Below are 15451 nucleotides of genomic sequence, written 5' to 3' on the forward strand. Positions count from 1 at the left end.
AGTGAAAATAAAGCTGTAATATCTTCATCTGTCCAGTTCACGGATACCTGATTCTGTCCAGGAAATTCTGGACATAATCAAGACACCCTTGGAGAGGTTTAGGCAAGAAGCAAGGCCTCAGTCAGGTATTCCACAGACTTGGGCACTATTTCTTTTCTTGTTGTCTATGTAGAATTGTTGCAGAAACAACAATGGTGACATGGGGGGCTGTGTGGGCAGAGTGTATTGCACTCAGAACTATCCTGGAGGTCTAGCAGGTAACTACATTTTGTATCATAGGCACTCAAGTCCCCATAAGTCATGAAAGGCACAGTCATGCAGATGGGACCATCCAGCTGGTTACAATCATAAGAATGGTCCAGCAGGGACTTGTTTAGGACTCATGAACTCTTCAAAGGGGTCATAACCCTGACAGACAACAAAGGCCTTGATGCTGGAGTTCCAGCTGTCCTTGGGCTTGGCACAGAACACATTGGAGAAATCACATGGGTAATTGTAGAGCACCATCACATCCTGGCTCTGGGACATTTTGGCCATGAAGCAGCCTGACAGTTTTAGGATGTGTGTGGCAATGTTCAGGGTGACTAGGAGATGGGCCTTCATATACTCATCAGCATCATGGAGGCCAGTTACATTAGGATCTCCATCACACACCACTGGGTCAGTGGGACAGCCGGCAAAGTGCTGCATGATGTCCGTGGCAGTGGACAGCTGGGAGGTGTCCCCCTGGACCTGGACCCTACTTTGTTGTGGAACCACAGCCTGTAGCTCCACAACCACCACCTTGGCCCATAATTTTCTGACTCAGCATCTGGCTCCAGTGGCCCAAGACAGCAAACAGGTCAACTGTTTGTGTCAAACCTTGAAAAACTTGGAATTTCTCATCAAACTGTAACCATTTGAAAGCACTACAGGCACACCTGAAATTCTCCTTGGCCAGGCAGTAGTAGACAGTCTGCTGGACTTCAAAGTCAGACCCATCTCACATGCTGTTTGCTCAGAAACCTGCAATGGTCAGCTGATGCCACCCTGTATCAGTAAGCCTATGAGCAGGAGACCATTTAGCTTGGGTCTGAAGCCTTCTCTGTGCCAACCACAGTTATTAATATAGTCACAGAGACCTCTGGCAGACCACATTCCTTCCCTTGCTGATGGGACAGCGAGGATGTGCCTCCATGGTCTCAGCCTGGATTCATGTCCTCTGCACCCTAGAGCTTACTTTAGCTTTCTGAGTGAGTTTCTTAGTATCCTTTTGCGAGAATATCATTGGGTCCTTTTTTTTTTTAAATCCATTTTTATTGTTGAATAGGTTCTCCATAACTTTACTCCTCTTACCTCCCTCAAAAATTCCCATAATTCAACTATTCCCTTATTTAATGGTTTCCCAAAGTCTCAGATTGTCTTCATTCTTTTTATATATTTTTTCCTGACTGGGATATTTCAAAAGATTTATCTTCAATGCAAATATTCTTTGCTTTACTTGTTCTAATTTGTTATTGAGATTTTTCAACTGTAATTCATGTCTGACTGAGATCATCTATAAAATTTCTGTTTGGTACTTTTTGGAGAATTTTTGTATCTTTGCTGTACTTTTCATTGATATTATGCATTCATTTGCTAATTTTCTTTATCAGTGTTCTTTATCTTTTGAGCTTCTTTATGATCATTCTTTTGATGTAGTTTACAGACCTTCATCAATCTCTGTTCTGTGGAATCTGATATTAAAGCATTCTTAGGTTCTTTGGGGGGCATCATATTGCCTTCCTTTTTTTTTTTACTTTTGTTTTCTGTATCACAAATAAAGATTGACTTTCATGGATTAAAACCTTTTCCTAAAGATGTGTTAGATACATCAGAGTTCAGTGCAGCACTGTTCTCCATAACTAAAAGCCACAACAAATCCAAATTTTCACTACCACATAAATAGGTGAATGAAGTATTTTATACCTGCACAGTGTAATATTATATATCTGCTAAAAACAGTACAAACTGAAATATGAATGAACATCAAAAAACTTTTCTGTGTGAAAGAAACTAGATACCTTTTATATGAAATATCCAGAAAAATAATCTGTGTATACCAAAATATGATAGCAGGTCACTAGAAACCAAGGGGAAGGGTAAATGAGAGTGAATGTATAATGTTGCAGGGTTTTCTTTTGTGTGATAAACGGGTTTAAATCTTGACAGAATTGGTGTTTGTACAACATCGTTAATGTACTATATGGACATAAATTACAGTTTAAAAATGGCTATTTTTACATTTCAACATCTCCTTTTTTATGGACCTACAGTAGTAAACTCTCAGGAAACACAACAGAACCTGAGTAGCTAAAGCATCTTAAATAACAAAAACAATGCCAGAGGTATCATAACATCAGATTTCAAGACATACTACAGGGCAGTTACAATCAAAACAACCCAGTACTGACACAAAAATAGACATGTAGACCAGTGGAACAGGACAGAAACTGCAGAATTCAATCTACATATCTAATATCTACTTATCTTTAACAAAGGAGATAAAATCAATCCCTGGAGAAAGGACAGTCTCTTCAACAAATAGTGCTGGGTAAAATGGATCTGCATGTGCCGAAGTATGAAACAAGACCCCTATCTTACACCTTACACAGAAGTTATCTCAGGGCCCAGCGCTGTGGTGTAGTCAGTAAAACCACTGCCTGCACTGCTGGCATCCCATATGGGCACCGGTTTGAGTCCCAGCTGCTCCACCTCTGATCCAGCTCTCTGCTGTGGCCTGGGAAAGCAGTGGAAATGACCCACATCCTTGGGCCCCTGCACCCATGTGGTGGACCCAGAAGAAGTTCCTGGCTCCTGGCACAGCTCCAGCCATTGCAGCCAATTGGGGAGTGAACCAGCAGATGGAAGACCTCTCTCTCTCTGCCTCTCTTTCTTTCTCTATGTAACTCTTTCAAATAAATAAATAAATGTTTTAAAAAGTCACCTCAAGGCTGGCGCCGTGGCTCACTTGGCTAATCCTCCACCTGCGGCGCCGGCACCCCAGGTTCTACCCGGTTGGGTCGCTGGGTACTAGTCCCGGTTGCTCCTCTTCCAGTCCAGCTCTCTGCTGTGGCCCAGGAAGGCAGTAGAGGATGCCCCAGGTGCTTGGGTCCCTGCACCTGCATGGGAGACTGAGAAGAAGCACGCAGCTCCTGGCTTCAGATTGGTGCGTTAGTGGAGTGAACCAACGGAAGGAAGACCTTTCTCTCTGTGTCTCTCTCACTGTCTATAACTCTCTCTCTGTCTCTCTCTCTCACTGTCTAACTCTGCCTGTCAAATAAAAAAAAAAGTCACCTCAAAATGAATCAAGGATCTAAATCTACAATGTGATACAATCAAATTACCAGAAGAGAACATGGGGGAAACTCTGCAAGACATTGACACAGGCAAAAACTTCTTAGAAGCTATCTGAGTATCACAGGCATGCAAAGGAGAAATAGACAAATATGAGTGCATCAAGCTGCGAAGCTTTAGTACTGCAAAGGAAACAGCAAAGTGAAGAGGCAACTGACAGAATGGGAGAAAATACTTACAATACACTAATGCACTGTTGGTAGTATTGTAAACTAGTACAGCCATTGTGGAAGACAGTTTGGAGAGTTCTCAGAAATCTGAAAATAGATCTACCATATAACCCAGCATTCTCACTCCTGGGAATTTACCCAAAAGAAATGAAATAAGTATATGAAAGAGTTATTTGTACCCTCATGTTTATTGCAGCTCAATTCACAATATCTAAGATATGAAATCAACCGAGATGTCCATCAACTGATGACTGGATGAAAAAATTAGGGTGTATATATACACTAAGGAATACTACTCAGCCATAAAAAGAATGAAATCCTGTCTTTTGCAACAAAATGGATTCTACTGTAAATCATTATATTAGTGAAATAAGCCAGTCCCAAAAAGATAAATATCATGTGCTTTCCCTGATCTGTGGTAACTAATAGAGTACAAAAAAGTAATGTATATGAATTAAATTGACATTTTGAGAATTAATTATTGTTTACAGCCTTTGTCTCTACTGTTGAGGAGCAGTATTTTTTCCTTAATATTTTTGAATACTTAGTGGAAGGTTAAGTTTATGATTATAAAGTAAACAAAGTGTGTCAGTGTGGTGGAATGAGAAGGCCATGCCAAGATAGCCACTGGAGAGCCAGCATCAGTTACTCAGGAATGGCTTCAGAAACCACCTGGCAAAGGAGCCTGCCTGGCAACAGGCAGTGATTGGTTAGGGCATAAACCGCCCCTTGACCAGATTGGCTGCCTTGGCTATTTAAGCTGCTGTACCAACTGACATAAACGAGTCTGGCGGCTGCTCTCCTCTGACTCGCTTTCACCCGACTCCTGGTGTCTGTGTGGTGACTCTGCACTTCTTGCCCCCATCATGCTCCTCCTCTCAGAATGAATCCACAGCAACATGTCAGTGTGAAAATTCAAAAAAGGAAGGAGGGAGTGTGAGAACAGGGGAAGGAGGGTGGGGTGGGAATTAACACTATGCTCCTAAATCTACATATGTGACATGTGCAATTTGTTCAGCTTATATAAATAAAAATTATAATAACAAATTAATGTTGCTCTATTATGCAAATTCCCTATTTCTCATCTTTAGGGGAGTGTAGGTGAACCTTGAGTAATTGTTCACTCTCCTGTCATAGCAATTAGAAAATTTTATTAAGATCTAAACATGTAACAAATCTTATCAGTCTTTGTTCTCATCAAATTGTCACTGGCATCCAACATGTGAATAGAAGTGAATGTCAACTTGATAATAATAATTTATTTTCTATGGTAATTTCATCTTTTTTAAATGTATACAAAAGAAACAAATTTCATATATTTCCTATACATGGTTTTAAGAGCATAATAATAATTCCCACTTTACCATCTTTCCCTCCCTCAATTCTACCCTCCCTCCTCTTTCCTTTCTTATTTTTCTTTTAAATTTTACAATGACATACTTTCAATTTACTTTATAATCACAAGTTTAACCCTCTACTAAATATAGAATTCAGCAAATAGTAAGCTGAAAAATCACTGTTCCTCAAGAGTATAGACAATCAAATCTCTAAATGTAAATTTCATTCATGTACATGACATTTTTTGTACTCTGTATATTTGTTATCACAAATCAGGGAAAACATGACATTTGTCTGGGGTACAGACAAATTTCAGAGAACACAATGGTCTCCAATTATATCCATTTTGATGTTAAAGATGATATTTATTCTTTTTATGGCTCTGTAGTATTCTATCATGTATATATGCCACAGTTTCTTTATCCAGTTATCAGTTGAGTGATGGACATCTGGGTTGAGTCTATATCTTAGTTATTGTGAATTGACCCACAATAAACATGGAGGTACTGATAACTCTCAAATGCTGATTTCATTTCCTTTGGAAAATTCCCAGGAGTGCTATGGCTTGGTCATACGGTAGATCAATTTTTAGATTTCTGAGGAATCCCCATACTGGCTTTCATAATGTTTGTGCTAGTTTACATTCCCACCAATAGTATATTAGAGTACCTTTTCCCCCACATCCTCAGCAGCATTTGTTATTTTTTGATTTCTGGATAATAGCTGTTCTAACTGGGGTGAGGTGAAATTTCATCATGCTTTTCATTTTCATTTCACTGATGGCTAGTGATCCTGAGCATCTTTTCATGTGTCTATTGGTGATTTGTATTTCATCATTTGAAAAATACCTGTTTATGTCCTTAGCTCATCTCTTAACTGTATTGCTTGCTTATTGTTGTTTTATTTTTTTTCCCAAAGAAACCTTTTATTTAAGAACTACAAACTGTATGCATTTCATAGGTACAACTTTAGGAAGATAGTGATTCTTCCCACCATACGCGCCCTCCCACTCACAATCCCACCTCTACTCCCTCTTTCATTCCCAGTCCCATTCTCCACTAAGATCCATTTTCAATTAACTTTATATATCAAGACCAATTCTTTACTAAGAGTTCAACAATATGCATAAAAAAAACACTGTTCCTCAACAGTCAAGACAAGAGCTGTTCAAAGTCACTGCATCTTTTTTTTTTTTTTTTTTTTTTTTTTTTTGACAGGCAGAGTGGAAAGTGAGGGAGAGAGAGACAGAGTTTAGAAAGGTCTTCCTTTACCGTTGGTTCATCCTCCAATGGCCGCTGCGGACAGCGTGCTGTGGCCAGCACACCACGCTGATCCGATGACAGGAGCCAGGTGCTTCTCCTGGTCTCCCATGCGGGTGCAGGGCCCAAGCACTTGGGCATCCTTCACTGCACTCCCGGGCCACAGCAGAGAGCTGGCCTGGAAGAGGGGCAACCGGGACAGAATCCAGTGCCCCGAACGGGACTAGAACTTGGGATGCCGGCGCCGCAGGCGTAGGATTAGCCTATTAAGCCACGGCGCTGGCCAGTCACTGCATCTTGAATTTAATTTCATTTCTTCTTCTTTTTTTTTTTAGAAACTTAATTAACTTTAAAGAAGCACCCAAGAATGATACATTGTTTGTGAAGACATAAATATATGTCATCCTTTCTCCTCCCTTGAGAGAAAAGTACATCCTTCTTTGATGACCACTTCTTTCCACTGGGGACTCACAGAGTTCCTTCATGTAGGATAGTTTGTTTACCACAGTGTCTTGGCTTTCCATGCCTGAAATGCTCTCATGGGCTTTTTAGCCAGATCAGAATGCCCTAAGGTGTGATTCTGAGGTCAAAGTGCTACTTAAAGCAAATGTCATTCTATGAGTCTGCTTCTCATGTTGGAACATTCACTCCTTTTTATTCTATTAATTATTGTTACCAGGCATGTAATCCTATCCATATGATCACTTTATTACTCAATATGGTATTTTTTCCACTCAGCTTAAGAGGATTTGGGGTCCCAGGGCAAGTTTTTTAAACTGTACCCTTAGAAGTAAGTCTGTAGAACTGTATGCAGACTATACAGCTATACAGTTAAAAACATCATACAATTCATAATTACAACTTTAAGAACATGATTATTCGTCCCACCATGCCTGCCATCACACCCATACTCCCACCACTTTTCCTCCTCCCTCCCTTATTCCCACTCTTATTTTTTACTGAATTCTATTTTCAATTGACTTTATACACATATGTTTAACTATATGTTAAGTAAAGAGTTCAACAAATAATATGAAAAAAAAGGAAAACTGTTCCTCAACAGTCAAGACAAGTGATAATTAATTCATTGCTTCTCAAGTATCAATTTCACTTCTACAGATTTCCTTTTAGGTGCTCTATTAGTTATCACAGGTCAGGGAGAAAATACGATATTTGTACCTTTGAAACTGGCTTATTTTACTGAGAATGATGTTTTCCAGAATCCTCTATTTTGTTGCAAATGACCATATTTCATTTGTTTATTTTTTATTTTTTTGACTTTTATTTAATAAATATAAATTTCCAAAGTACAACTTTTGGATTATAGCAGTTTTTCCCCACATAACCTCCCTTCCACCTGCAAACATCCTATATCCCACTCCCTCTCCCATCCCATTCTTCATCAAGATCCATTTTCAATTATCTTTATTTACAGAAGATCAACTTAGTATATGCTAAGTAAATATTTCAACAGCTTGTACCCGCACAGACACACAAAGTATAGAGTAGTAGTTTCACCGCTAATTTGCATATAGTACAACACATTAAGGACAGGGATCCTACATGGGCAGTAAGTGCACAGTGACTCCCGTTGTTGATTTAACAATTGACACTCTTATTTATGACTTCAGTAATCAGGTGAGGCTCTTGTCATGAGCTGCCAAGGCTATAGAAGCCTCTTGAGTTCACAAACTCCGATCTTATTTAGACAAGATCATAGTCAAAGTGGGAGTTCTCTCTTCCCTTCAGAGAAAGGTACCTCCTTCTTTGATGGCTCATTCTTTTCGCTGAGATCTCATTCACAGAGATCTTTCATTTAGGTCTTTTTTTTTTTTTACCACAGTGTCTTGGCTTTCCATGCCTAAACTACTCTCATGGGCTCTTCAGCCAGATCCAAATGCCTTAAGTGCTGATTCTGAGGCCAGAGTGCTGTTTAGGACATCTGCCATTCTATGAGTCTGTTGTGTATCCCACTTCCCGTGTTGGATTGTTCTCTGCTTTTAATTCTATCAGTTATTATTAGCAGGCACCAGTCTTGTTTATGTGATCCCTTTCACACTTAATGCTATCATTATGATCAATTATGAACTTAACCTGATCACTTTGACTAGTAAGATGGCATCGAATTGGAATCCCCTGGCACATTTCTAGCTCTACATTTAGAGGTAAGTCTGAGTTAGCCTGTGCCAAACTGTAAATCTCCTCCCTCTCTTATTCTACTCTTATATTTAATAGGGATCACTTTTCAGTTAAATTTGAACCCCTAAGAATAATTTTTTGTTAATTAAAGAGTTCAACCAATGGTATTAAGTAGAACAAAAAAATACTAAAAGTAATAAAATAGTAAATTGTTGCTAGACAGTCAGGACAAGGACTGATCAAGTCATTGATTCTCATAGTGTCCATTTCACTTCAACAGGTTTCCTTTTCGGTGCTCAGTTAGTTGTCATTGATCAGGGAGAACTTATGATATTTCTCCATTTGGGACTGGCTTATTTCACCCAGCATGATGTTTTCCAGATTCTTCCACCTTGTTGCGAATGACCAGAGTTTATTTTCTTACTGCTGTTTGGTATCCTATAGAGTACATATCCTGTAATTTCTTTATCCAGTCTTCTGTTGATGGGCATTTAGGTTGATTCCATGACTTAGCTATTGTGAATTGAGCTGCAATAAACGTGGAGATGCAGGCAGATCTTTTATTTGCCTGTTTAATTTCATTTGGGTAAATTCCAAGTAGTGGGATGGCTGGGTCATGTGGTAGGGTTATATTCAGGTTTCTGAGGAATCTCTAAACTGATTTCCATAGTGGCTTTACCAGTTTGCATTCCTACCAATAGTGGGTTGGTGTCCCTTTTCCCCCAAATCCTCACCAGCATCTGTTATTGGTAGATTTCTGTATGTAAGCCATTCTAACCAGGGTGAATGAAACCTCATTGTGGGTTTTTTTGTTTCATTTCCCTGATGGCTAGTGATGCTGAACATTTTTTCATGTGTCTGTTGGCCATTTGAATTTCCTCTTTTGAAAAATGTCTATTCAGGTCCTTGGCCTATCTCTTAAGTGGGTTGTTTGTTTTGTTGTTGGGGAGTTTCTTGATCTCTTTGTAGATTCTGGTTTTAAACCTTTATTGGTTGCATAATTTGTGAATTTTTTTCCCATTCTGTCGGTTGCCTATTCACTTTCCTGACTGTTTCTTTTGCAGTACAGAAACTTCTCAATTTGATGTAATCCCAATTGTTAATTTTGGCCTTGACTGCCTGTTCTCTGGGGTCTTTTCCAAGAAGTCTTTGCCTGTGCCTCTATCTTGCAAGCATCCAATGTTCTCTAATAATTTGATGGTGTTGGGTCATAGATATAGATCTTTAATCCATGTTGAGTGGATTTTTGTTTAAGGTGTAAGATAGAGGTCTTGCTTCATGCTTCTGCATGTGGAAATCCAGTTTTCTCAGCACAGTTTGTTGAATAGACTGTCCTTGCTCCAGGAATTGGTTTTAGATCCTCTATCAAATATGAGATGGCTGTAGAAGTTTTGGATGATTTCTGGTGTTTTTATTCTGTTCCATTGGTCTATTCATCTGTTTCTGTACCACTACCATGCTGTTTTGATTATAACTGCCCTGTAGTATGTCTTGAAATCTGGTGTTGGGATGCCTTTGGCATTGTTTTTGTTGTACAAGATTGCTGTGGCTCTTTGAGGTCTCCTGTGCCTTCATATGAATTTCAGCATCATTTTTTAAAGATCTTAGAAGAATTTCTTTGGTATTTTGATTAGTATCGCATTGAATCTATAAATTGCTTTTGGAGAATGTACAATTTGATGATGCTGATTCTTCCAATCCATGAGCATGGAAGATTTTTCCATTTTTTGGTATCCTCTTTCTTTAAGATTGTGTGTCTCATCATAGATTTCTTTGACATCCTTGGTTAAGTTTATTCCAAGGTATTTGATTATTTTTGTAGCTATTGTGAATGTGATTGATCTTAGAAGCTCTTTCTCAGCTGTGACATTGCCTGTATAAACAAATGCTGTTGATTTTTATGCATTGATTTTATATCCTGCTACTTTGCCAAACTCTTCTATGAGTTCCAATAGTCTCTTGGTAGAGTTCTTTGGATCCCCTAAATAAAGAATCATATCATCTGTATAGAGGGATTGTTTGACTTCTTTCTTCCCAATTTGTATCCCTTTAATTTCTTTTTCTTGCCTGATGGCTCTGGCTAAAACTTCCAGAATTATGTTGAATAGCAAAGGTGACAGTGGGCATCCCTGTCTGGTACCAGATCTCAGTGGAAATGCTTCCAACTTTTCCCCATTCAATAGGATGCTGGCCGTGCGTTTTTCATAAATTGCTTTGATTGTACTGAGGAATGTTCCTTCTATACCCAGTTTGCTTAGAGTTTTCATCATGAAAGGGTGTTATATTTTATCAAATGCTTTCTCTACATCTATTGAGATAATCGTATGGTTTTGTTTTTCAATTTTTAATGAGATGTATCACATTGATTGATTTGCAAATGTTTAACCCTGCATACCAGGGTTAAATCCTACTTGGTCCAGGTGAGTGATCTTACTAATGAAAGATGTGATATGCTGCTGGATTAGATTGGCTAGAAATTTCTTGAGGATTTTTGCATCTATGTTCATCAAGGCAATTGGCCTGGAGTTCTCTTTCTCTGATGCATATTTTTCAGGTTTAGGAATTAAGGTAATAGTGGCTTCATAGAATGATTTTGGGAGGATTCCCTCCCTTTCATTTTCTTTGAACATTTTGTGAAGAATTGGAGTTAGTTCTTCTTTAATGTCTGATAGAAATCAGCCATCAAACCATTTTGTCCTGGGCTTTTCTTTGTTGGGAGGGTCTTCACTACTGATTCAATTTCCATCTTTTTATGGGTCTGTTTAGGTTTTCTATGCCTTCATGGCTCCCTTTAGGTAGGTTTTATTGCCCAGGAATCTATCCATTTCTTCTAGAGTTCCTAGGTTGTTGGTATACAGCTCATCATGTAATTTCTGGTCTTGCCTATTAGGAGTTCTGTGTGCTTCCTGTACTTGGATGTCCCTTTCTTTCTCCAAATTTGGGTAGTTTTCTGTCATTATTTCACTAAAAATCTTTCTAATTCTTTCTCTTTTCCCACATCTTCAGGAAAGCCTAGAACCCGTATGTGTGTCATTTGATAGTATCCTGTTTTTTAATTTTCTAATTTCTTCTTTTTTTATCTGACTGTATAATTTCTTGCAATTTGCCTTCTAAGTCAGATATTCTTTCTTCTGCTTCATTGAATCTGTTGTGAATGCTTTCCACTGCATTTTTATTTGTTCTCTGAATTCTTAATTTGCAAGATTTTATTTTGATTTCTCTTTTTTTTTTTTTTTTTTTTTTTTTTTTTTTTTTTTTTGACAGGCAGAGTGGATAGTGAGAGAGAGAGAGACAGAGAGAAAGGTCTTCCTTTGCCGTTGGTTCACCCTCCAATGGCCGCCGCGGCCGGCGCGCTGCGGCCGGCGCACCGCGCTGATCCGATGGCAGGAGCCAGGAGCCAGGTGCTTTTCCTGGTCTCCCCATGGGGTGCAGGGCCCAAGCACCTGGGCCATCCTCCACTGCACTCCCTGGCCACAGCAGAGGGCTGGCCTGGAAGAGGGGCAACCGGGACAGAATCCGGCGCCCCGACCGGGACTAGAACCCGGTGTGCCGGCGCCGCTAGGCGGAGGGTTAGCCTAGTGAGCCACGGCGCCGGCCTGATTTCTCTTTATTATCTCAACTTGATGGGAGAAATTTTGTTTATCTCATGTACATATTTCATTAGTTTGTGAATTTGCTGTGTTTACTTCTAAGTAACGCTATCATCAAGTTTTGTTATTCCATTTTTGGCATTTCTTTAGTCTTCATCTTCACATTCTAGTACTGAAGTGTTGTATTCATTTGGGGGTATCATGTTGTATTCCTTATTCTTGTTTCTTGAATTTGTGTGTTTATTATTTGGCATTTGTGGAGATACTCTTTGTTTTCTTTGGCTGTGGCATCTTTTATTTTTGGATTATGCCTCTGTGGATTAGTAAAATGTCTACTTTTTCAGTGAATGCTTAAGATATGTGGTGGGTGTGGCAAGGGAGTTCTGTTCAGAGCTCCAGTGTGAAAGGAGTGTCAATGGTGACTCCCAGTTTAGAGATGGCAAATCTCCTTTTTTTTATCAGAAGGTGGGATTGTTCTGCTCTGTGGCATAAACTCAGCTCACCATTTCTGCTCAAAGGAGACCTGTGCCTGGATGCTAGCCCCAGTGGGTATGGTATTCATCCATGCTGCCATAAGGACCACAAACAGGATCTGTGCAGTCTTCATTGTAAGCACAGATTCCTCAGCAATGACCCTCACCAGGGAACCAGAAAGCACTGATTGTGTGGAGCCTCCCATAGTGACTACCAAATTCCCAGACATGCTGTGAGCCCTCCCACACAGCCTCAGGTTTTCACAGTCCTGGTACACAAGCCTCCCACTGTCATGAACACCTAGCCGTCTGTCATTTCTACCCACCAGACTCAGGAGTCTCCACTGGGTTGGTTGCTGGGTGTGGACACAAAATAGCACAATTGCTATGTATGTCCAAAATGGCACCCACTCTCTATAAGCTTGTTAGATGATGCTGTAGCAGGGTGATTAAAGAGAGAGAAACATGCCCCTTCCCTTTTTTTCTCCTCTAGTTTTGCATGTACACTCTCCCCTAAAGGTCTACAAACTGGATTTCCATTTTTCCTGCAACTTTATCACCAGGGGCTTGTGCTGCTGTGGTCTGGTATAACCTCATTCTCCAAAGCTGGTATGGAGGCTCTCAGCTGCTGGAGTTCTGCGTTGTGCATGTCCACACCCTCTATGAAGGTCCACTGTGTTCCTCTAATTTGCAACAAATTTCCTCTGACATTTTCTCCCTAACTTTTCACTGAGATTGCACTCTCTGCATTTTTAAAAAATTATCTTCTAGAATAGAGCAGTAAGCTCCCTTCCTACTATGCCATCTTAATCTAATCTCTGTTTTCTTTTTCTTAAAGATTTTTTATTTGAAAGGCAGAGTTACAGAGAGACAGGAGAGAGAGAGAGAGAAGTGTCCATCAACTGGTTCACCCCCCCAAATGGCTGAAACAACTGAGCTATAACTATCTAAAGCCAGGTGCCAGGAGCTTCACTGAGTCTCCCATGTGGGTACAGGGTCCAAGCACCTGGGCCATCCTCAACTGCCTTTCCAATCTATACTAAATAGCTGGATCATATAAGGAGTGGCTGGGACTCAAACAAGCACTCATTTGGGGTGCCAGCACTACAGGTGTTGTCTAACCTGTATGCCCCAGCTCTGGCCTCTGTTGAGTTTCTTGAGGTCTTTATAGATACTGGATATTAATTCTTTATCCACAGCAAAGACGTTCTCATATTCTGGCAGTTACCTATTCACTTTGCTGAGTGTTTCCTTTGCAGCGCAGAAGCCTCTTAGTTTGATTAAATCACATTTGTCTATTTTTTACCTTTATTACCTATGCTTCTAGAGTCATGTTCAAGAAGCATATTTATGCCAATGTCTTGCAGAGCTTCTCTGATGTTAACCTTAATAATTTTATGGTTTTAGGTCTTAGATTTAGATCCATGATCCATACTGAGTTGATTTTTTTTAAATAAGTGTGTAAGGTAGGGATCTTGTTTCCTAATTCTGCATGCACAGATCCAATTTTCCCAACCATTAGTTGAAAAGAATGTCCTTTCTCCAGGGATTAATTTTAGCTGCTTTGTTAAAGATTAGTTGGTTGAAAACGTGTGGAATAATTTCTGGGGTCACTAATCTGTTCTGTTGGTCCACATGTGTACTTTTTGCCAGTATCAGGTTGTTTTGATTACAACTGTCCTGTAAGATGTCTTAAAATCAAGTATTATGATGCCTCCAACTTCATTCTTTATGTTTAGGATTACTTTAGCTATTCTTGTGATTCTGTATGATTTTTAAGGTAGATTTTTATAGCTCTGAGAAAAATATCTTTGGTAGTTTAATTGGGATCACATTGAATCTGTAAATTGTTTGGGGGTAATATGGGCATTTTGATGATGTCAATTCTTCCAATTCATGAACATGGAAGACATTTCCTTTTTTGGTGTCTTCTTCAATTTCTTTCTGTAATGTTTTATAATTTTCATTATAAAGCTCTTTCTCTTCCTTGGTTAAATTGATCACAAAGTATTTAATTTTTATTGTACCTTTGTGAATGGGAATGACCATACAAACTATGTCTCAACCATGGCATTGTTTGTGTATATAAAGGCCATTGATATGTTAGTTTTTTATCCTGAAGCTTTGCCATACTCTTTTCTGTGATCTCTTCGTGGAGTCTTTTGGTTCCCATTTGTGCATATCAGGGATTAATCCCACTTGGTTCAGATGAATGACCTTCTGATGTGTTTTTGGACTTAATTAGCTATTATTTTGTTGGAGATTTTTGCATCTATATGTTTCAGGCTATTGGTCTAGTTTTCTTTCTTTATTGTATCTTTTTCTGGTTGTGAAACTAAGGTGATGGTGACCTCTTAAAAGGAGTTTGGGAGAATTCCCTCCCTTTCAATTGTTTTTAATATTTTGAGAAGTATCAAAATTAATCTTTTTTAAAAGGTTTATTTGTTTACTTGAAAGGCAGGGTTAGATAGAAAGAGAGAGAAAATCTTCCATCTACTCATTTAGCCCCCAGATGGCTTCAGTGGCTGGATTTGGGCCCATCTGAAGCCAGGAGCCAAGAGCTTTATCTGGGTCTCAGGGTCTCACACATTGGTTTAGGGACCCACGTACATGGGTCATCATCTACTGTATTCCCAGGCACTTTAGAGTGGAGCTGGATTGCAAGTGAAGCAGTCTGGGACTCGAACCATTGCCCTTTTATGGTGCCAGCACTACAGGTGCTATAAATCATCACCAGACCCAGCAATTAGTTGTTCTTTAAAAATCTGGTAGAATTTTAACGTAGGCTCAACTCCTGGCTGCTCCACTTCTAATACAGCTCCTGGCAAATGTGTCTGGAAAAGCAGGGGAGGTTGGCTTAAGAGCCTGGACCCTCCCATCTATGTGGGAGACCAAGATGGAGTTCCAGGCTCCTGGCTTTGGTCCAGCCCATTTCTGTTATGGACTTTTGAGGAGTGAACTGGCAGATGGAGGATCTCACTCTCTCTCTGCCACCACCTACCACGTCTCTGAATCTTTCCCTCTCTCTGTAATGCTGCCTTTCAAATAAATAAATCTGCTTTTTAAAGAAAGTCATTTATTATTCACTGTACAGTAGTTGTCATGTG

The 15451-nt window shown here is 39.6% G+C and overlaps 1 protein-coding gene and 1 pseudogene across 1 annotated transcript in view; one reads left to right on the top strand and one right to left on the bottom strand.

Annotated features, from left to right (window-relative positions):
- MALRD1 (MAM and LDL receptor class A domain containing 1) overlaps positions 1-15451 on the top strand; it is a 397632-nt gene that overhangs the window by 260163 nt on the left and 122018 nt on the right. The gene's annotated exons all lie outside the window — the stretch shown is intronic.
- LOC100344085 (tRNA (cytidine(32)/guanosine(34)-2'-O)-methyltransferase pseudogene) lies at positions 118-10911 on the bottom strand (annotated as a pseudogene).

The sequence above is a fragment of the Oryctolagus cuniculus genome, chromosome 13, assembly GCF_964237555.1.
Source record: "Oryctolagus cuniculus chromosome 13, mOryCun1.1, whole genome shotgun sequence".
NCBI classification, from domain to species: Eukaryota; Metazoa; Chordata; class Mammalia; order Lagomorpha; family Leporidae; genus Oryctolagus; species Oryctolagus cuniculus.